The following is a 21525-nucleotide window of genomic DNA, read 5'->3' as shown; positions in this document are numbered from 1 at the left end:
TAATTGATAGTCTCTTTTTCCTCAGTTTCCCTCTTTGCCATTAACTTGTCTTCTATGCTCACTCAACTCGTTCTTCCACCTCGTTAACCCTCGTCGTTAGGGACTTCTAGTTGTGGATTGCATCTCATTCCCAATTGATTTTAATTTTTGCCTGAATGATCTAAATTCTGCAGTCTATGATGTCTCGTGAGGCCTTAATGCTTTTTTTCTAGAGCACCAGTAGCTGTAGGAATAGTGCTCTGAATTGGACTTTCTGCATTTGAGTGTAATCCCGATTGTAACTCTGTGGGAGCGAGGGTGTTTCTGATTTCTTTCTTTTGAGGTGAGGTTCCTTCTGTCATGTTGCTCAGTGCGAGTGGCCAAAAACAAGTTGTATTGAGAAAAGGGGGAGTATCACTGGGTCCCTTAGACTGGTTTCTGGGGAGGGCTGTTGCGCTGATTTTTCAGTGTTAGCACTTGGGGGTGCTGCTCTGCCCTGCTGTGCAGGGGCTCAGCGGGGGTTGTTTACCCCGCCAGGGCCCAGGAGGAACTGCAGTGTTGCTTTGGCAACTCTGAGCCTGGATTCAGCCTCCAGCAGGAACTACGGGGCTCGCGGGCTCTACTGCTCTCCGGTCCGAGGGCCTGCGCTGATCTGCTCAGCTCGGGAGGAGCGTCCTCGCGTCCTGGGCCCTCCCGGCCTCTGCCTGTCCAGGGGGAGCCGGATCCTGGGATGTTGTACCCGGGCCTGTGCTCCGGGGCACTGCGCTGGGGATTCGCGCTCCCGCCCCGCAGGCCCCTCGCGGAGCCGCCGCCGAGCCCCTCCGAGTGCTCGTGTCCCGGCCGTGCGCGCTGCAGCTTAGGAGCTCGGCGCATCCTCCCCAGGGGCGCAGGTGTCTGTTAGTGTCCCCGGGAGCCGAGGGCATCCCCGCCCTCCTGGGTCTGCCTCAACTCCCTGCGAGACCCTTTCCGCCCGCCCGGGAAGGTTGGTGCAGCTCCTGACTCCTCGGGACGGGGCTTTCCTGTCTGGGGACACTCGCCCCGGCCTACAGTCCGGCTCCTCGCGGGGCCCCTCCCCCTCGGAGGCCTTTTGTTCCTATATTTCTTTTTCCCCTGGTCTTACTACCTTGATAGAAGCGCGAACTTTCACACTGTGCAGTCCAGCTGGTATCTCTTAGATCTCAGGCCGAATTCGTAGATTTTCAGGTTGTTTTGAAGGTTATCTAGGGTATTTTGGTGGGGACAGGTGTTTGGGGACATGCTCTTCCGACATTCTTGACCCCTACCCTGTACTGGGGGAAAATTTTTTAGCTTATATCAGCAATTAAATTTATATGGCCTCCTAGGCATACAAAGCAGATGATAAGGTAGTTTTATTTACTCTGTTTTTACTGAGGGCCATTATACTGGTGAACACACTGTGAATATGTATTTAAGTATGCAGGATAGTGGGAATAGTATGAAATGTCAAGGTCATAATAGAAAATTCTCTTTTGAATTTCTCTCTATAGGTTGTTTTTTTTTAAGATTTTATTTATTTATTCATGAGACACACACATACACACACACAGAGGCAGAGACATAGGCAGAGGGAGAGGCAGGCTCCATGCAGGGAGCCCGACGTGAGACTCGATCCCGGGTCCTCAGGATCAGGCACTGGGCTGAAGGTGGCGCTAAACCACTGAGCCACCCGGGCTGCTCTCTCTATAGGTTTTTGATATAGTTGTGATTTTACATCTTTATAGCTTTTTAAAAAAAGTGAATACTTTTTTTTATGGTAAATGATGCTTACTCTTTAAATGATTAATGATGATTAATCTAAAGGTAAATGATTAAAGGATTAATTTAATATCTAATATTTAATATTCAAATCCTTGAGTTGAACAAAATTTTCCAAAGACACAGTTGGAAATAAAAGGCCTGTTTTAAGTATGTTACTGCTGTTCATTTATTTAATGAAAATTGATTGATGTCTCATTCACCATAGTTCTTATTTCCAATTGCTAAATGTACACTTATTTCTAGATTACCCATAGACACTTAAAATCAGCATCCCTGTAACTTGCCTAATTGTCTTGACCTCTCCTTCTTTTATACTCCCTAGTTAATGACCCATTGAAGAGCCTACAATCATATCTCCTTTACTCTGACTCCTCAAAGCCTATCTATAAAATTTTTTTTAATTTTTATTTATGATAGTTACACACACACAGAGAGAGAGAGAGGCAGAGACATAGGCAGAGGGAGAAGCAGGCTCCATGCACTGGGAGCCCGATGTGGGATTCGATCCTGGGTCTCCAGGATCACGCCCTGGGCCAAAGGCAGGCACCAAACCGCTGCGCCACCCAGGGATCCCTATCTATAAAATTTTTAAAGGATTCTATTTCCTCTTCATCTTCAGAACCTCCCGTGTCAGTCCTTCATTCTCTCCTCCCTGGACTTTTACAGCAAAACTGTCTGCGGTGACCCTGGTGATCTTACCGAATACTGCGTCATGGAGCCACTCTTCCAGTAATAGACATGGCTGCCAGTTACTTTACTAACACAAAGAGGGTCACATTATTCCCCTTCTTCCTACCTTGTATGAATTTCTACTTTCTTAAGGATGAAGGGCAAACTCTGATCTTCCTAGACAGATCTCAGCGTACCTCTCCGGTTATAAACATCCCTATCTCAATATCAACCCTGTCTCGCTATTGAATCTTCAAAGTTGATTGCCTTTCCCCTCACCCCTTCTTAGGGAACCTCTACTCACCCCTTCAATCTCCCCTACTCTGAGGGGCTTTCTCTTTCTAGGCAAAGTTAACTGTACTTCTTTTCTGTTTCACTTGATACTGTGTGTCTCCATTATAGCTCATATTGCACAAATGTTTGTTTGCCATTCTCATTACTGAATCCAGAGGGCCTAGTCTTACTCAAACTAGCAAGGGGCCTGGAACTCAAAGTTTATTCTAGGTGGAAAACCTTCCATTGACAAACCACAGTTGTAAAAATGAGGTTTCTTCAAGAAGGAAATTTATGTGCACTATTGAGACAAATGCTTTGTAACTATCAGTGGAATTCCAGAATTCAGAATTAGTCAATATGTTATGGTGGAGGGCAAAGGGTTGTAGCAGAGAAGAGTTAGTAATAGATTGTAATAGATAGCTTCCGTTCTTTTTTTTTTTTTTTAAGATTTGTTTATTTGAGAGAGAAGCTCTCATGGCCCTGAGATGGTGACCTGAGCTGAAACCAAGAGTTGCTTAACTGACTATACCACCCTGGTGCCTCTGGTCTTTCTTTTTACACATATTAGCTAGGTGCTATATAAAATCTTTGTAACTACTGATAATATCATCAGATTATTTTTCTGAAAAATGTAGTTTCTGCAAACGTGTGAACTTTTCCCCTTGAAATCTGAAATGTTGGAATAAAACTGAGAAAGAAAAGTTTCCGTGGAATTGTTCATATTTCATTAAAGATGCATATATTTGACATAAAGAACAAAACAAAAAACAATGGTGTGTGTAGATGACATCTACAGTGAAGTTACCTAACCCCTAACCATAAGGTTCTGCTGGCTCAGTTCATCAGTTTTTCACAGAATAGACTCATACTTAGGAAACCGTGATTTTGCTGCTTTCTTGTCACTGATGGTACACACTGTAGTAAAACTAAAATATATTTTTTTACACATGTAAATACAGAAAATACTGAAGAATAGAATGAAGGAAAAAAATGTGTCTATAGAAAAGCACCCAGCTAACACACTGGGTTTCAATCTGACTCATTCTTCTAACACCTCATGCTTTTTTTTTTTTTTTTTTTTTGAGAGATGGAGAGTGTGGGCATGAGGTGGAGGGGTGGGGGCGGGTGTGAGGGATGGAGGGAGAGGCACAATTTCAAACCGACTCCCATGCTGTGCGCAGAGCTGAACCTAGAGCCCAACAACGTGGAGATAGTGACCTGAGCAGAAACCAAGAGTTGGACGCTCAACCCAGTGAGCCATCATCCCAAGTGACCCTTTGTTGTTGTTGTTGTTTTTTAAACATACATGTGATCATACTGCATGGATGGTTTCATAACTGGTTCCCTCCTTCTAATGCTACAAAAAATATGCCATGATGTTATACACATGACACAAGCATTTAAGGTTGTTACCCAAAATGCTACAGAACATTTATAGCTACTTTTAAGCTATTTAGTTTCCATGTTTAATTTTTGCATCCTATAAATAATATTGTGATCTAGAGTTTATGAATAAAGCTTTTGCTCTATTTCAGATGATTTCATTCCGAAAGAATCCCAGATACGGGATTAGGGCTTACAAGAGGATGAACATTTTTATAGGTTGAATCACAGGTGCCAAATTGCTTTCTAAACACTTAGTTTCAGTTTACACCCCCACTCACCATGTCTGAGAGTACCCTTTTTATCTCACCAGCCTTGAATGTTATCTTTTACTTAAATATTTACTCATACGATAGCCAAATGAAATGCTACATTTTCTGGTCTGTTTGCTGTTGCAGAGTAGAGGATAAAATCAAGGCTTTGGAGTCAAACAGCTAGGTCTTGGTCATTGCTCTGCCACTTCCTGGCTGTGTCACAAAAATTACTTCTTTGAGGCTATTCACTGATTTAAAAAGTCAATGTTAATATTGACCCCAAATACAGGGTCATTGTACTTAATTGTCAAAAGAGATGTGCGTGTAAAAGCCTGTTACCCTAGTGCCCAGCGTATGACAAACAATGGTCAATCTTTTGTTTCTCATTACAAAAGTATGCAAAACACATACTTTTGCTTGATTACCGTACTACCAGGAATCCACCTAATACTTTGACTATCTCTATGCGTGCAACTTGAGGTGGAAGGCTGAACAATTACCTGGCTAATCCTTGCACCCTGGGGAGAGTAATCTTTTAGTCAAGAAAAAGCACACACCTGGTTCCCATCCTTGAGGAATTCGCAACCTAAGACCTTTTAGCTCTAGGGGCTTTTAATTGTTCAGAGAGGTCTCAAAGGGCAATAGGGAAACTCACTAAAGCTCCGAGCTTAGCGAACCGAAGCCTGAGCTTAGTGAAAGTGATCTGGGGAGGGAGTTCCTGGAAAAGCTACTGTCTCAAGGAAGGCAAGTGCTGGTAAGGCAGGAAGGACATGAATTACTTGCTCTAAGTGAAGCACACTCTTGAGATTTTGTTATTTGAATCTAAAAGTCTGCTCATAAAAGGCGAGCTGCATAAAGGCTGCAGGCGGGGCAAGCTGGGCTGATCTGGTTTTGTGCCCCACGGTTCTCGCAGGTGCCGCTCTGAATCCCAGCAGAAGACGCGAGGGAGAGCATGGGAGCGTGGCGTGGATGCCCCGACACTGACCGGGGGGCGGCCTGGACTTCGGCGGGGACCCGCTTGTCCAACCTTCTCTAATCCTACAATAATTTAGGTTCGGCTGCTCTCTGGGGGCCCTATTTCCGACTCTCTTCTCCTTGACCAACTCCTTCCAACTGCCTTTTTTTTTTTTTTTAAAGTAGCTGGTCATAGCAAAAAAAATCATCAAATATGCTTGCCTAAGGGACGCAAATTTGCACTATCGAGGTTTTTGGTGGAATTATCCGAAAAAGCAAGTTTTTCCAGTTGGGTATAAACTGCTACGATCATTAGAAGTCCTCTGTGGCCAACACAAAAGCGTCTAAGGCGGATCCTGTCTTCAGCTGAGCAGCGGAGGAGCAGCGCCCGAGCGGGCCCCGCATCCCCCGCGGCGAGGAGTCCCTCCTCGGGGGCGACGGAAACGCGCTGAGCGAGTGTTCTGGCACCGGCGGGAGTTTCGAGTTTCCCCTGGCGGCGGGGGGGGGGGGCGCGGGGGAGGTGGCGACGGGCGCACAGCTAGCTCCGGGCGGGGCGCCCCGCTGCCCTGACGGCCCGCGCCCCTCCCGAGGGGCTCCCCGCGGGGCTCCCGCGCCGCCGCCGGCCCTCGCGCGTCCCCAGCCCGCGCCGCGCCCCCCGGCGACGCCGTGTGCGGAGGGGGGGAGGGGGGGCGGGGCGGCCCTCACGGCGGCGGCGGCGGCGGCGGCGGCGGCGGCGGCGGCGTGGGCGCTCAGGCCGCGGCGCGAGGCCGGCCGGCCGGCAGGGGGAGGCGGGGGGCGCGGGGCAGCCCCGCCTTTCCCCCGAGGAGCCGCCGGGCGGCCATATTGCGGAGCTGTCTGCGGCGGTGGCGGCGCCTCTCGTCTCCGGCGGCCCAGCGTCCCCCCACAGCCTCTCCCCGCCGGCCGCGGCCGCACGCCCGTCGCCGCCGCGCAGCGCCCCCCGGCCGCGCTCGGGGCGGGAAGCAGCCGCCTGTTCGCAGGGTAAGCCGCGGGCGCCCTCCCTTCCCCGCTGCCTCTCCCCGGCGGCGCCAAGTTGCGGCGGCCCGCGCTGCCCGGGGCCGCGCCGCGAGGGCCTGGCGCGCCTCTCCGTTGGCGCCCCGCGGGCCAGGCCGCGCTCCGGGGCCGGCGGCGGCGGCGGCGGCGGCGGCGGCGGCGGCGGGGCGCCCTGGAGCAGCCGCCGCGCGTGTGACACGGGGCCGGCGTGGGCCCCGCACCCCCAGCCCCGCCGCCTGGGCGCGGCCCGGCCCGGCCCGGCCCGGCGGCCCTCGGGCGCCCTCAACGCGCGGCAGCGGGGGCAGAACTGCGTCTCGAGGGCAGGGCGGGGGGCGTGTTAGACCCCCCCCCCCCCCGGGCTGCAGACTGAAAGGAGGCGAGTGGAGTCACTAGACGGCGCGCGCCCGCCCGAGTGCCGAGGGCGACGTCGCGTTACGGGGTTTGGGGCGCGGAACCGCCCCCGCCCCCACCCCCACCCCCGCCCCCGCGAGGCAGGCCCGCTCGACCTGCCGCCGGCCCCCGCCCCCGCCCCCGGGCGGCCCCGTGGGCTCGCTGCCTCGGACCCGCCGCCCGGGGCGACCACCTTGCCGCCCCCCCTCCGGGGAGCCCAGACAACTTCGTTTCCGGGCTAACTCCGCGAGCGGGGCGCCGGGTTGCTGGAGGTGTAGTGCCGCGCAGCGCTTCCGACGCAGGTACGGCGGGCCTCCCCCGCCCTTCCCAGACGTCGGCTGGGGCTTTATTGCGCCCCGCTGAGGGGTGCTGATGGATGAGACTGGAAACGTGAGGGCAGTTTCGGCCGGCACCGACTTAAAAATAGGGCCGGGGATTTGTAGAGGACGATTTCAGCAGTCCCGTGGCACCAAGGCTATTAGATGCAAGTGTGGAAGTCTAAGATAACGAGGGTTTATTTGATAAAGGAATCGTTGGGCATCCCCATTGCGATCTATTGTTTACAGAGCATACGGTTTTTTTTTTGTTTTTGGTTTTTTTTTTTTGGAGCGCTAAATACTCTTTTATAAAATTTCAGATGGAGCTCTGAATGAACAATTGCCCCGTTCATTTGTCTCCGTGGATAAATAATGGCCTAATCCATTTTGCCAAAACAACATTATTAGATTTGAGAGGACATTAATATTCAGGGTTGCACTTTTTTTTTTTTTTTAGTGTTCAGAATTCCATTGCTTTCACCAGTGCGTTTTATCTCTCAGAGACTAATATGACAAAAATGTGACCAATGACAAGAGGTAGTACACTCCTTTTGAAGTTAACGGTATGCTGTAAAAAGGGTTGTACTTTTCTTTGCGTAATCACTTTTTTTTATGATGGAACTCAGCAAGCAGTTACTATACTAAGGAATGAGTAGGTATGCATTGGAATTCTTTGGTTTTATTTACATGAAGCAAAATTTGATCGTCGCATTTAGAGATGTTGAATTCTTGCTCTTGTGGATTATGCATTGTTTTGTTCACTCCTGTTTCCCTACACATGTAAGAGTGTGTAGGAGAGACTCAAATATTTGTGGGAAAAAATATAATTAATTCCGATGTGGGTAAAGCATGTTGAATCTGTCCATTGTTTTAGACGTTGTCTTAACTGGAACTTAAAGTGATTATTGTTTTTCCTGTGGTAGTAAGAAATGACAGACTGCTCCTCTCCTTTGTGTCTCAGGGAGAGAACAGGGGGTTGTTTCTTGTTTATGGCTTTACCATTGCCAACAGCAGAATTTGATTTTATTATTCATTTTTATCTTTTGCAGGTTGTTGAAGTGCAAGTCTTTATATATTTTTATTTTTTTTTTGGTCTTTTAATATAATCCGCGCATAGTCTAATTAGAGTTTGAAATGTGGAATGATGGTGGCAGTCTTGTTTTTTCATCCATTTTTAACTTAATGCATTTTAACTTACGCCATTTAAAAATGGCAAATTTTAACCAATATTTCTCATAGACCAAGGCCTAAAAAAGTGTGTCCTGTGAAGATAGTAAAGACTGAGTTGTGCCAGGGGAACATACTTGATAGGGTAAAGCTAATATAATTTTATGCTGGTTCTGTGAATATAGGAACTCAAGGAAATCACCTTTTCTTGGGTGGCTTTGGCCTCCAGCAGACCAAAGCTAGTGGATGCTTCTTTACTCTGATGCTACTCCTGGGACTGGACTCAGTGGGACTGGATTGAATTGGAGTTATTATTGACTCCCCTACTAGGAGGTTATTTTAAGCCTCATAGTCTTGTTGCTGATGGCTAAAGTTCTCTGAGACCTTCCCTTATTTTTGCAGATAGTGTACGCTCACTCTTTTCGGTGATAGAAGTGGTTAGTTGGACCCCAGAAAGTTTCTTAGTTTCTAGCCTCTTTCACAGAATCCTGCCTTTCCTATTCATTTTTGTTCTTGCTATATTTCTTAGTATTAATTTGTATTGAAACCATTTTTAAAGACTATAAAAGTAATACATTTTATGACGAACTAAAAAAATCTAGAGAGGTGTAAAGGGAAAATAAAGTCCTCTTCACTCCCCAGAACCCCCCCCAATCTCTTTCACACTCATGTTTTTCATAGTTGATTGCTCTTAGTACTTCTTTCTTGTGTATAGAAAAATACCAGTACTTACACAAGAATAAGCATATACTTTTTATCTCATGTTTGCTTTTAAAGTCTATAAAAATACGGTTATTTTGTAACATACATTGAAAGAGTATTACTGTGTTAAACATTAATGTTTCTCAAATTTCTATCAGTTGAATGAAATCACACAAAGTGATTTCCTATATTCTCAAAAGTGTGTTTATGTGCTTGTGCAAATTTTTTTGCTTAATGATTGAAGGTAAAGTTCACTTTTTATTTTCTCCCTAGAGTGTGGCATATAATTTTTAGTGAAAAAAAAAATGGTATCCTTTAAAAATATGTCTTTGCATTGGAAATTGTTTGAAAAGGAAATATACTCCATATGATTTGCTTCTTTCCTCATTCCATTTAGTACTGAACTCTAGCTTCAGCTTCCTGGAAAAGAGCAGTTCAGTCAGGTACTAGTTGAAGAGAATTTTTTTTCTTTGAATAAGCAGTATGTATAGAAATGCTTGCAGATTTACTAACTTAAAATTCTTAGTTTTATTTAATGATATAAATTTGCAATGCATGTGTTTTGTTTTTTTTTCTATTGTAATATACATTAGTTACCCTATAACAGTAGAATTCTAAATTGCATTTTGCAGAAGTTATGTATACAAACAAGGTAATGACCCTTTTTTTTGTGTTTTGTTTTTACGTCAAGCAATCTAATGTAGATGAGTAGGAATGGTGAAGATATACCGGGTTATTTTTCTACCTAATTTATATACATTTGAAATAAACCATTTTTGAATTTTAGTCAACTTGATTTGATTTGGCTGAGAAAGATACTTTTTGCAGTTAGCCACTTAGAGGACAGGTCGACAAACTAGTTGGCAGGCCAAATTTGGCCTGCTTTCCTGATTTTGTAAATGAAGTTTTATTGGAACACAGAAATCCCATTTGTTTACATACTGTATATGGCTGCTTTTGTGAGTTGTAATGTCAGAGGTCGTGTATTTTGCAAAACCTAAAGTATTCACTCTCTGGCCCTTTATAGAAAAAAGTTTGGCAACCACTGATACAGAGGCAAAAACATCTTGTTGAAAGAATGTCTTAGCTATAGTATCAAAGAAGGAGGTAGTACACTGTTGTCTTTCCCCCCATGATTACAGAATTTATAAAGTTACAAATTTCAGTATCAGTAATTAGAACAGATAGTTTTTTCTGAGTTGTGGGTAGTCTCTGTGGGCTTTCAGGACCTTAAATGTTTCTTTTATTTGTGGAAAGTCGAAGGAAAATAAGATTGGCTGTGGTGAAACTGTGAAGTGAATGATCTTTTTTCAAGGACTTCTATCACGTAAGATACTTTGGACACTGGGATCCCTGGGTGGCGCAGTGGTTTAGCGCCTGCCTTTGGCCCAGGGCGCGATCCTGGAGACCCGGGATCGAATCCCACATCAGGCTCCTGGTGCATGGAGCCTGCTTCTCCCTCTGCCTATGTCTCTGCCTCTCTCTGTCTCTCTCTATCATAAATAAATAAAAATTAAAAAAAAATTAAAAAAAAAGATACTTTGGACACAATAATAGAAAAATTCTCACCCTGGCTTAAATAATGAGGAAATTTATAATCTTACATAATAAAGTCCAGAGGCTCAAGAATAGCTTGGTAATGACATGAAGGACTCCTCTTTACAATTCTCTGCCCTGTGGTCTTCCCCATCAGCTTAATAGTAAGACTGTTTTCCTCTTGTTACAATCTGGCTGCAACAGGACTAGCATGCCATCCACATAACAGTATCCAAAGGAATGAGAAGGACTGTCTCCTTTCCAAAAGCCCCTCAGCAGATGTCTTCTTAGTCTCACAGGCTGGGGTTGGGATGCATTCCATACCTAACTAGTCACTGGTGAGGGTGATGGAATTGGCCTTTCTTATGATTCTGCCCCCACCAGATTGTTTTCCTTATTCCCAGTAGGTTGTATTCCGACCCAAAGTCATATCCAAGATTGATCTGTCATACATAATCTGGCATGAATATGAGTTCATACCTTCATGGGTACTAAATTTACTTAAATTACAAAATGAAAAGCATTGATTCCTGCTAAAATACTTCTCAGGCAGGGGTTGACAAACTGGCCCATGAACCAATTGCAGCCTATTCCCTGGTTTTATAAATAAAGTTTTTTTTTTTAAAGATTTTGTTTATTTATTCATGAGAGAGAGAGTGAGAACAAGAGCGAGAGAGAGCAAGAGAGAGAGAGAGAGAGAGAGAGGCAGAGACACAGGCAGAGGGAGGAGCAGGCTCCATGCAGGGAGCCCGATGTGGGACTCGATCCTGGGACTCCAGGATCATGCCCTGGGCCGAAGGCAGGAGCCAAACTGCTGAGCCACCCAGGGAATCCCCTATAAATAAAGTTTTATTTGAACACATAGCACATTTGTTTACATATTATCTGTGGCTGCTTTCATGCTACAACAGAATCACAATGGAGACCATATAGCCTTGTAGAACCTAAGGCATTTATTAATCTGGCCCTTTAGGGAAAAAGTTTGCTGACTTTAAGATAACATACATACATTTATACTTCTGTATACTTTTTGTATTTGATGAGTAAGGTGTGACTGAGAAAGTCACACTAATGTGGAATATAGATGTGCTGTATTGTATACTATAAAGTGTGTTAACTGTTTAAAATGTCTTGTATGTAGAAACAGGAATTAATATTCAGTGCAGCAGTGTTCTAAGCAGAGTCTTCTGTGATGTGAGTTCTGAGTATGTTTCCTACTTTATTTTTTTAAATCTATTTCTGTACGTTAACTAATAACCTTTCAATAAATTAACAGAGTAGGTGTTGTTTATAACCAAAAATCCTGGCTAGTGTGTGGAATGATACGGGTACAGGAGTGCAACAGAGAGACCCTTGATAAAAGGGGGGAATGGGTATATAGGATATTTCAGCCATGCTTAATTGAACCTGGAACCATTTGGCTTTTACTGAGTGTGTGGGATGGATTAAACTTTGCTAGCAGAAAAAAAAAAAAAAAAAACCCAAAAAACTTCACTATTATCGGGACTTCTATTTATTTAAGCCATTTGTAGACCCTAGACTTGGAGAAACTTACCAAATCTTAGTTTGGTATCAAGCAAAGTTGGCATATATACCTGAAGAGCTCGTTACTTTCATCTAATCAACAACCAACATAATAATTATAGTTACTATTAAAAGTGTCAAATTATCTGGCCTTTAACTTGATTGTCAAATTAAATGAGATTATTAAAAGAGTCTTGAATAGAGATGATAGAGGCCTGAAGTTGGGAAACCTAGTTAGGAGGATTTTCTTCTTCCCCGTGTTCATGTTTGCTTTCTCTTGTAGTGCCTTGCTTGGTCATTTTGTAACGTAAAGGAGAGGAAAATATTGCCCTTGACGATAATCAACAGAAAAAGTCAAATGAATATTACATGTAAACTTAATTCATCAACAAAATAAACAACAAGCTTCTGATGCCCTACTGTTGAGCCAGGCAGCATTCCAGTTTCTAAAAGGGAGATTTGAATATCTTGAAAATTAGAAGCTTAATGATAGAACTGCCCTATAGCCTTATTGACTGCATGAGAGAGTATTATCCAATTTAAGAGATATTTAAGAAAGATAATTATTTTGAAAATAAGCTACTATAGTGTCCTGTGTTTCAAAACCTATAAAACATAGAATTATTTGCAAGGATTCAGGTCATTTTAGTACTTTGCTTCTTTCCTGCTGCAAAAGTAACTTACATGAATCTGATTTTATATTTTTAAACACTATATTAGTTTTTGGTGGTTTCATAAGTGTAAAAAGTTGAACTGGATTTAGCATTCTTAGCTTTTAGCATTTTAAATTAATCATTGCAAATGGTAATGTATTATTTGTTTCTCTACTCATGTTGGAAACAATATAGATATGTTGTTTCCTTTAAATTTACAGATTTCTTTTACAAGAGAATCTGAATTCAATGTAAAATTTTGTTTTTAATATTGCAGTTCTGCTTTATATTTAAGTTCTAGAATTTTGCTTTACATTTTTAGTAGCATGTAAAAATTGCTCAAAATGTTGAGTATTTCATTTCCTTGAAAATATCCTTGTACAAAAATCACTTTCTACATAAGCAAGTACTTAATACCTTATTTGGAACTGCATATCAGCCTTACAGGAAATCCATTTACAGAGGTGATTATACCAGTACTTTTTTTTTTCCCCCTAAGTAGTCTCCACCCTGGGTGTGGGCTTGAACTCACAACCCTGAGATCAAGACCTGAGCTGAGATCAAAAGTCAGATGCTTAACCAACTGAGCCACTCAGGCTCCCTGGGATTACACTGGTATTAAATGTGCACTTACAATATCTTTTGAGGTAGTCTTTTGACCTGAAGATGACGGAAGAATGAATGTTAGTTTCTTCTTGATGGAAAGCTCTGGCAGTTTTTGAGATGAGCTTGCCTAGAATGATGTCAGAAAAGAAGTGGAATAGGAAAGTGAGAAGAGCCCCAAGACTAGGGTTTAAAAGAAACTTTGACTTGTTAATTAGCATTATTACTTTGGGCAAGTCACTTATCTGAATCTTAAATTCCTTATCAAAAGAATGAGGGATTGTGATACCTATCTTGGGCAGAGGGCAGAGGGTAGTTATAAAGATTAGGTAAATAGAGGTAAAGTGGCTGAAGAGTAAGTATTTACAGTACTTTCTTCATTCACTACCCTTGTCCTTGTTGTGGCCTTATTTCTTTATTTGCAAAAAGGAGCTGAAATTTTTTTGTCCTCTTTGCTTCACTTGGGGAGTGACATGGCATTATGTAGCTAAAGGTGCATTAATATTGCTATTAAATTCAATGTTAACACTGACCTAAAAACACTATAAACATAGTTCTCTGTATAGTAGAAGTTATAAGCCTGTGGGTCTGTGAACTTGGATAGGGAAAAAGATGCATCTTTTTTTACACATTTTCTTTCATTATTAATGTTGCCAACTGGTAAGATTAAGCAGCAGCAGAGACTGTTTCCAATAGAAATTGCAGATATTTTTATAATCTGTTACTATTACAGAAATAAACTCATCATTACTTACAAGTTTAATCATTAGATCCACTGGTAAATATTGTTACTTAAAGATTAATTAAAAAGTGCAGATACTACTATGTCATGAATTTGTGCTTTTTACGTTTTGATAATTGCATTCCAATATTATTGGGTTTTTAATGCAATGTTAATGTATTTTATTTTGTGCATTTAAAAATGCTTTTCTAGGAAAGGCTTCACAGGCTTCACCAGACGGGCTCATCCAGGGGTAAAATGATTAAGAGCTTTTTTATTGTAGATATTGTTATTGTGTTGGTTTGACTGCCAGGGTTACCTTATTAATTCAGTTTTTACTTCTCTTTGTTACACTGCTTCCAAATCCCCCAGTAAATTGGCAGGGGAATTCTTTTGTAACTTTTTGGTCTATGGAGAAACCACAGTTGGTTCAAAGATTGCTTCTGTGTTTCAAAAGGCAGAAAAAAAAATTATAATCAGGGGTTGGGAGAAAAGGATATCTTAAAAGTAGGCATTGTGGTATAAATTATTGAAGCTTCGGTGTTGGCCCAGTATGGACTAGACTTAACACCTGTTTTACCACCTGGCAGGTGGGAAGAATCTTGTGCCACTGACTTAGTAGAGCTCAACGTTTTAAGCATGAAGTTGTTTTTCCATTGGTAGAAGTAGAGAGGAGTTTGTTTTAGGGCCACCCTCAGTTAAAGGACAAAAAAGAGAATATTTTATATAAATGCTTTGTCTGTGAACGTAGTAAATAGAGTATGTAACCATACAGTTAATTTTCTGGAAATAGGAAATGTGTTTGCTGGCAGCATCTTTTAAAACTACTTTTTGAGTATGTCGCTGCCATGATTGCACTTCGTTGCTTCTGGAGGAGTCAGTATGGCAAATAGGTAGGGTAAGACCACTTTAAGAGATTTAGGAAGAGTAGAGAGGAGGGAGTAAATTCTTTCTCAGTGATTATGTATTATGTCAGTAGATGAGAGGAAAGTTGATTTTCATTATATATTTCTGATTATATAATGGTTAGGTGATTATATATAATTTCTTTTTTTTTAGAGAAGAAAGAAAGGAAGACACTGAAAGACTGGTTTCAAGATGAATCAGTTAGAGATGAAAACCCAGGACATGTATCTTGGTATCTTAGCTTTATAGGTGACATTCTATTAGATTGTCCATTCTGGTACTAACAGATGTTTCAGGAAAAAATCCTAATGCAATCATGGAAGGACTAGAAAAATATTACTGAGGTTAAATAATATCATGATATAAATATTTTTCAATAATAACTAAATTGGGTAAAAACACTGCTGCATCCTAAAAAAAATTTAAGATGGGATTCTTATATATGTCATATTATAAAAGCTTATAAACTGAGATGTAACTGATGAACGGGAATATGTTATTTTATTTTATTTTTAAGATTTTATTTATTCATGAGACAGAGAGAGAGAGAGAGAGGCAGAGCCGCAGACAGAGAGAGAAGCAGGCTCCATGCAGGGAGCCTGACGTGGGACTCAATCCCTGGTCTCCAGGATCAGGCCCTGGGCTGAAGGCAGCGCTAAACCGGTGAGCCAACCCGGGCTGCCTGGGACTACGTTTTTAAAATTCTTAACTGATTTTTTAAATTAGGAACTTAACAAAAATAAGACCCTGATTAGTATTAGTGCCTAGTTCTATATATCAAGATGTAATTTGTAAAGGATACTTGTATTTTTACATAGTTAAAATGAGTGGCTCCATAATCATTTATCCTAATGTAAATGTTGACACAGTTTGTCATAATATACAGAACACCTGCAATAGTCCATCATGCTATCACAGTTTGCATATTGTGATTTTAATCATTGGCTTTTATAATGAGTACTGCTGAGAATATCTTGCTACAGATTACTTTTGTATTTATTTCTTTGGGGTATATTCCAAAAGCAGAATTTCCGTTCAGAAAAAGTTTGAGCTTTTGTTAATGTTGACAACTTTTTTTAAAAAATTTTTTTATTTATTTATGATAGTCAGAGAGAGAGAGAGAGGCAGAAACACAGGCAGAGGGAGAAGCAGGCTCCATGCACCGGGAGCCTGACGTGGAGTTTGATCCCGGGTCTCCAGGATCGCTCCCTGGGCCAAAGGCAGGCGCTAAACCGCTGCACCACCCAGGGATCCCGACAACTTATTTTCTAGAAATATGGAGCCGATTTATGGTGCTACCAGCAGTATTTATCTGCTTATTTAGCAACATTGCTTTATCAGTACTGGCATGTATAATTAATAATTATTTTGCTAGTTTAATAAGTATATCATCAGTAATACCTTAAAGCCATTTCAATTTGTGGTTTTAATCAGTAGCACATCGTTAGTTTTGTAAAGAGTTTGTAGAGTGCCTTTTAACTGTTTACTGAGTGGGGGTCTGAGTGATATATTTATATGTTATTTTTTCCATAGTAACTTTTTTTAAAAATTTTTTTAAATTTTTATTTATGATAGTCACAGAGAGAGAGAAAGAGGCAGAGACACAGGCAGAGGGAGAAGCAGGCTCCATGCACCGGGAGCCCGACGTGGGATTCGATCCCGGGTCTCTAGGATCACGCCCTGGGCCAAAGGCAGGCGCCAAACCGCTGCACCACCCAGGGATCCCTATGTTAATCTGTTTTCATCAACATATATATCTTTCCTAGTCAATCTTTTCCTCCAAAATTAGAATTTTTAAAAAAGTCTCTCTTTTTAAAAAAGATTCACCTACTTAGATTTTATTAAATGTTATGGTGAAATTATAGGTCTGACTTCAGTTTATTAGAATAATTTTATTCTTTCATTTTAAAGAATTCTTATTACAAAAACTATATTTTCACTTTAGAAATTTACAGGTTCATATTAATGCACAAGGACTCCACATTTGGAGTATAGTCATAGTGGTCTTTCCACTTATACTTTTAAAAAAGAAGTGTGACAATATTGTATGTGTGGTTTTATAACCTGCCTTAACAGCAGTTTGTGAATATTCTGCGTGTCATTTCATATTTTTCCGTGACATTCTGATAGGTCGCACTGAGGTCTAACGGAGCCTCCAGGTGTACCATGGTTCATCTAATGAGATGGACACTAATGTCTCCGTGCTGCATACACTTCGGTAAATAACACTCTAGAATCTTGGTGCACATTTGTTATTTGGGTAAATTTCCACAAGTGAAATTATTCAGCACTGTTTAATTAATTGATTAATTTTTAGGACTTCATTTTTTAAAGATGTATTTATTCATGGGAGACACAGAAAGAGGCAGAAACGTTAGGCAGAGGGAGAAGCAGGCTCCGTGCAGGGAGCCCAATGTGGGACTCGATCCCAGGACTCTGGAATCACACCCTGAGCCAAAGGCAGCCACTCAACCGCTGAGCCACCCAGGCGTCCCTAGTTAGCACTTTTTGAATATCAAATAGGGAAAGACAGGTGGGTGTATGGTAGAGTTCTGGACTCTAGGGTAGGCATCAAAGACTGTTGGGCCAAAGATTACTGTGTGACTAAGAACAAGATATTTTCATGCAGTTGACTTTGTTTCCTCAACTATAAGGTAGCCTGACTATAAGGTTACTATAATGTGACCTCGTCTTGTCTCCTTGGATTTTTTGTTAATAGAGAATTAATGTATCAAAGCATGCCACTGTGGAGTCTTCTGTAAGTACAGAGCATTGTTGTTGAGTAATAATATTGTGTTCAGCTGGTAAATAAAGAGGTAGAACCTTAATCTTCTCAGATATTTGTAATTAACTGAAATAAAACAAGGTGGTGACTAACCTGACTTCTAAGAGGGAAACACTGATCTGAAAACATGCAGTTTAGAAGCCTTTTTTAGAAGTCTACCATATATCCTTATCCCCCCTCCCTACAGTTCATATAGATGAGTTGTTGATTTTTTTTTAATTTTTATTTAAAACTTTTTTTTAAATTTTTATTTATTTATAATAGTCACAGAGAGAAAGAGAGGCAGACACAGGCAGAGGGCGAAGCAGGCTCCATGCACCGGGAGCCCGACATGGGATTCGATCCCGGGTCTCCAGGATCGCGCCCTGGGCCAAAGGCAGGCGCCAAACCGCTGCGCCACCCAGGGATCCCTGTTGGAGATTTTAAAAGCTTAGTTCATTTGTGTAAAACCTGGTTTTGTATGTGTTGGCATATGATAAATTTATTTTATGTTTGCAGAGCTCTCTTATTAAACCTAAAACTTGGGCAGCCCTGGTGGTGCAGCGGTTTAGTGCCACCTGCAGCCTAGGGCGTGATCCTGGGGACCCTGGATCAAGTCCCACGTCAGGCTCTCTGCATGGTGCCTGCTTCTCCCTCTGCCTGTGTCTCTGCCTCTCTCTCTCTCTCTCTCTCTCTCTCTCTCTCTCTGTGTCTCTCTTAAGAATGAATAAATAAATAAATCTTTTTAAAAAAAACCTAAAACTTTAGTATTGATTTTTTTTCTTGAAAAGTCCTTTTTATAGAGTATAACTTGAAGTAACTCTAGGATTGAAAACTTGGATAAATTATTTTTTTAAAGGGAAAGGAAAAAACTTACCTTTATTTCATTCCAGTTTTGGATTAATATGTAACTTCAAAATTTCTGCAAACCTACATACTTGATAGATACTTATGTCCCCAGCTGGCCTGTTTCTATAATTTGAGTGCTTTAACTTAGTTTGTATAGTCTGGGGTATAATTGATGCTCATTTTCTTTCCCGTGTTCTTCCTTACTATTGAGGTTGCCCAGGAAGGACACAGCAGATACATAAGGTCTAGAAAAGAATGTGATCAGCACCTGTGGAAGCTAGTGTCTTCTGACTTCTCTAGTGTGTAGCTTTGGGGTTAAGATATGGTAATGGGATACAGAATTGAGAAGTTAATGTAAAAATTGGCTTAGGACAATTAAATGCCTTAAAAATTTTTAAATCTATCTATTTTAGTGATCTCTGCACTCAGTGTGGGGCTCGAACTCACAACCCTGAGATGAAGAGTCATATGCTCTATGAACTGAGCCAGCCAGGCAGGTTTTAATTTTTTTTTTAATTCCTGATATTCTGATATAAGCAAACCCAAAGTACCTCTGTAGGGGTGTATTATATACACAGCGTAGGACTTTCAGGACTCCCACATTGGGGAGTGGGTTTTCTGTCTGTATTAAAGAAATAAGCCGTAATGAACTGAAGATCGAATAGTTTCATAGTGACAAAAAATAAACATAAGGATAAAAGGAAGATTTAAAACAAATATGGGGGGGGGGATCCCTGGGTGGCGCACCGGTTTGGCGCCTGCCTTTGGCCCAGGGCGCGATCCTGGAGACCCGGGATCGAATCCCACGTCGGGCTCCCGGTGCATGGAGCCTGCTTCTCCCTCTGCCTGTGTCTCTGCCTCTCTCTCTCTCTCACTGTGTGACTATCATAAATAAATAAATAAAAATAAAAAAAACAAACAAATATGGGGATCCCTAGGTGGCTCAGCGGTTAAGTGCCTGCCTTCCGCCCAGAGTGTGATCCTGGAGTCCCGGGATCAGGTCCCACGTTGGGCTCCCTGCATGGAGCCTGCTTCTCCCTCTGCCTGTGTCTCTCCTCTCTGTGTCTCTTGTGAATAAGTAAATAAAGTCTTAAAAAAAAAAAAAAAGTAAGAAAAAGTGGGGCACCTGGGTGGCTCAATCCATTAAGGATTTGCTTTCAGCTCAGGACATGATCCCGGGGTCCTAGATTGAGTCCTGTCTTGGACTCCATGCTCAGCAGGGAATCTGCCTCTCCCTCTCTCTCTCTCCCTCTGTGATTTCTTTCTAAACAAATAAGTAAGTAAATAAATAAATAAATAAATAATACATACATACATACATACATACATACATACATACATACGTACACTTTGCTCCCAGACTGTAGTAACCATTCCATTTGAAAATGAAAAAAAAAAAAAAACTCAGTCATGATCAGAGATCAAAAGTGGAAAGGGAAACCTCTAGAGCCAATGAAAGAACTGCATATGAAAACCTGTATGTGAAACCACTAAAAGTAATACTTAGAAAAATGGTGTCATTATTTAAAATTTAATTTTATTTAAATTTAGTTAACATATATAGTATTAGTTTCAGAGGTTGAGTTTAGTGATTCATTAGTTGCATTTAACACCTAGTGCTCTTCATATCTCTTGTTTCCTTGTTGCCCATCACCCAGTTAACCTGTCACCCCACCTACCTCCTCTCCAGCAACCCTTAGTTTGTTTCCTATAGTTAAGAATCTCTTATGGTTTGTCCCCTCCCAATTCATCTTTTTTTATTTTTCCCTCCTTTCTCCTATGATCTTCTGTTTTGTTTCTTAAATTCCACATGAGTGAAATCATTGTCTTTCTCTGATTGACTTATTTTGCTTAGAAAAATGGTATGATTTTAAATAGAAGTCCAGACATTAAAAAAAAAAATCCCCAGGAAAGGAGATTTATATTTGTGTTTTTAGGAACTCTCTTATGACTTTGTTCTTTTTCTTGGGCTTGAAAGTACTATTTAAGACAGGCATATGGACCTGAAATGCCTTTAGTACATGTGGGTTTGGAAAGCTCTCACAGTCCATTTGGTAAGTGTTTTAAACATTAAAACAGAGGCAAATCTAGAAAATCTGGTTTTAAAAAAAACAATACAGTGGTTACACTATAGAACTAAAATATATTCCAACAGTACAAATAGGAAAAAAATTTCCCAGTGTTTTTATATGAATAGATAGTGTGGTTTGGGATAAAAATTTTAGTAATAGTATTATATATTGATTCAAAAAGTGCTTGTATAATCTCTCTCATTTGTGTGAGGATTTTTAAAGAAATTCTATGTTCTGTGAAAAAAATAAAGCAAAAAGTATTTCAATATTTTATAGATCATGTGTTTTTAGTATTTAAGTATACTAATATTATAAATACTTGATTACCTTATATATTCAAATGATAAAGATTATTTTTAAATATTCTCGACAAAATAGGATACTTTATATATGGAGTTGCCTTATACTTGGACGTACTCAGTTTATGACCTTGATGCACATACTAGAAAAGAAAACAAATTGGGAATTACTTAAGGTTTTAATTTTAGGGATTAGAAAATGAGCCACAGAGTAAAGCCAACTAACGAAATGAAGAGTGATGAGGAAAAAGAAATTAACAAAAAAAGAACAAAAAAAAAACAGAAGATCAACGAAACTAAAAGCTGGCTTTTAAACCAATAAACTGGGGATCCCTGGGTGGCTCAGCAGTTTAGTGCCTGCCTTCTGCCCAGGACGCCGCGTGATCCTGGAGTCCCAGGATCGAGTCCCACATCGGGCTCCCGCATGGAGCCTGCTTCTCCCTCTGCCTGTGTCTCTGCCTCTCTGTCTGTCTCTCATGAATAAATAAATAAAATCTTAAAAAAAATAAACTAAGCAAACTTCTGGCAAGATTAGCAAGCAAAAGAGAAGGTAAAATTTAATAGTATTAGGAATGAAGAGAGGATCATAACTGCTAATGTGATAGATATAAAAAAAATCACGAGGGAATACTATGATAACTTTCTAGAAATATGCACCAAGACTTGTAGAAAATCAGATTTGGGTAGAGATTTAAATGTTTTAGCCATGTTACATCT

General features: G+C 41.4%; 1 protein-coding gene across 4 annotated transcripts in view; it reads left to right on the top strand.

The window, feature by feature from the left end:
• RDX (radixin) overlaps window positions 1–21525 on the top strand; it is a 151293-nt gene that overhangs the window by 59750 nt on the left and 70018 nt on the right. The window contains exon 1 of one of the 4 annotated variants that reach the window (XM_055304926.1): window positions 6066–6293. The exons of 1 other annotated variant lie outside the window; for it this stretch is intronic. The gene's annotated coding sequence lies outside the window, so the exon portion shown is untranslated. Of the gene's footprint in view, window positions 1–6065; window positions 6294–6979; window positions 6998–21525 lie in introns of those variants that run through there. 2 more of the 4 variants (XM_055304923.1, XM_055304924.1) reach the window with 2 other exon arrangements.

The sequence above is a fragment of the Nyctereutes procyonoides genome, unplaced genomic scaffold (genome assembly GCF_905146905.1).
Source record: "Nyctereutes procyonoides isolate TBG_1078 unplaced genomic scaffold, NYPRO_anot_genome, whole genome shotgun sequence".
Classification (NCBI taxonomy): Eukaryota; Metazoa; Chordata; class Mammalia; order Carnivora; family Canidae; genus Nyctereutes; species Nyctereutes procyonoides.
This window is presented reverse-complemented; position numbering and strand designations above follow the sequence as displayed.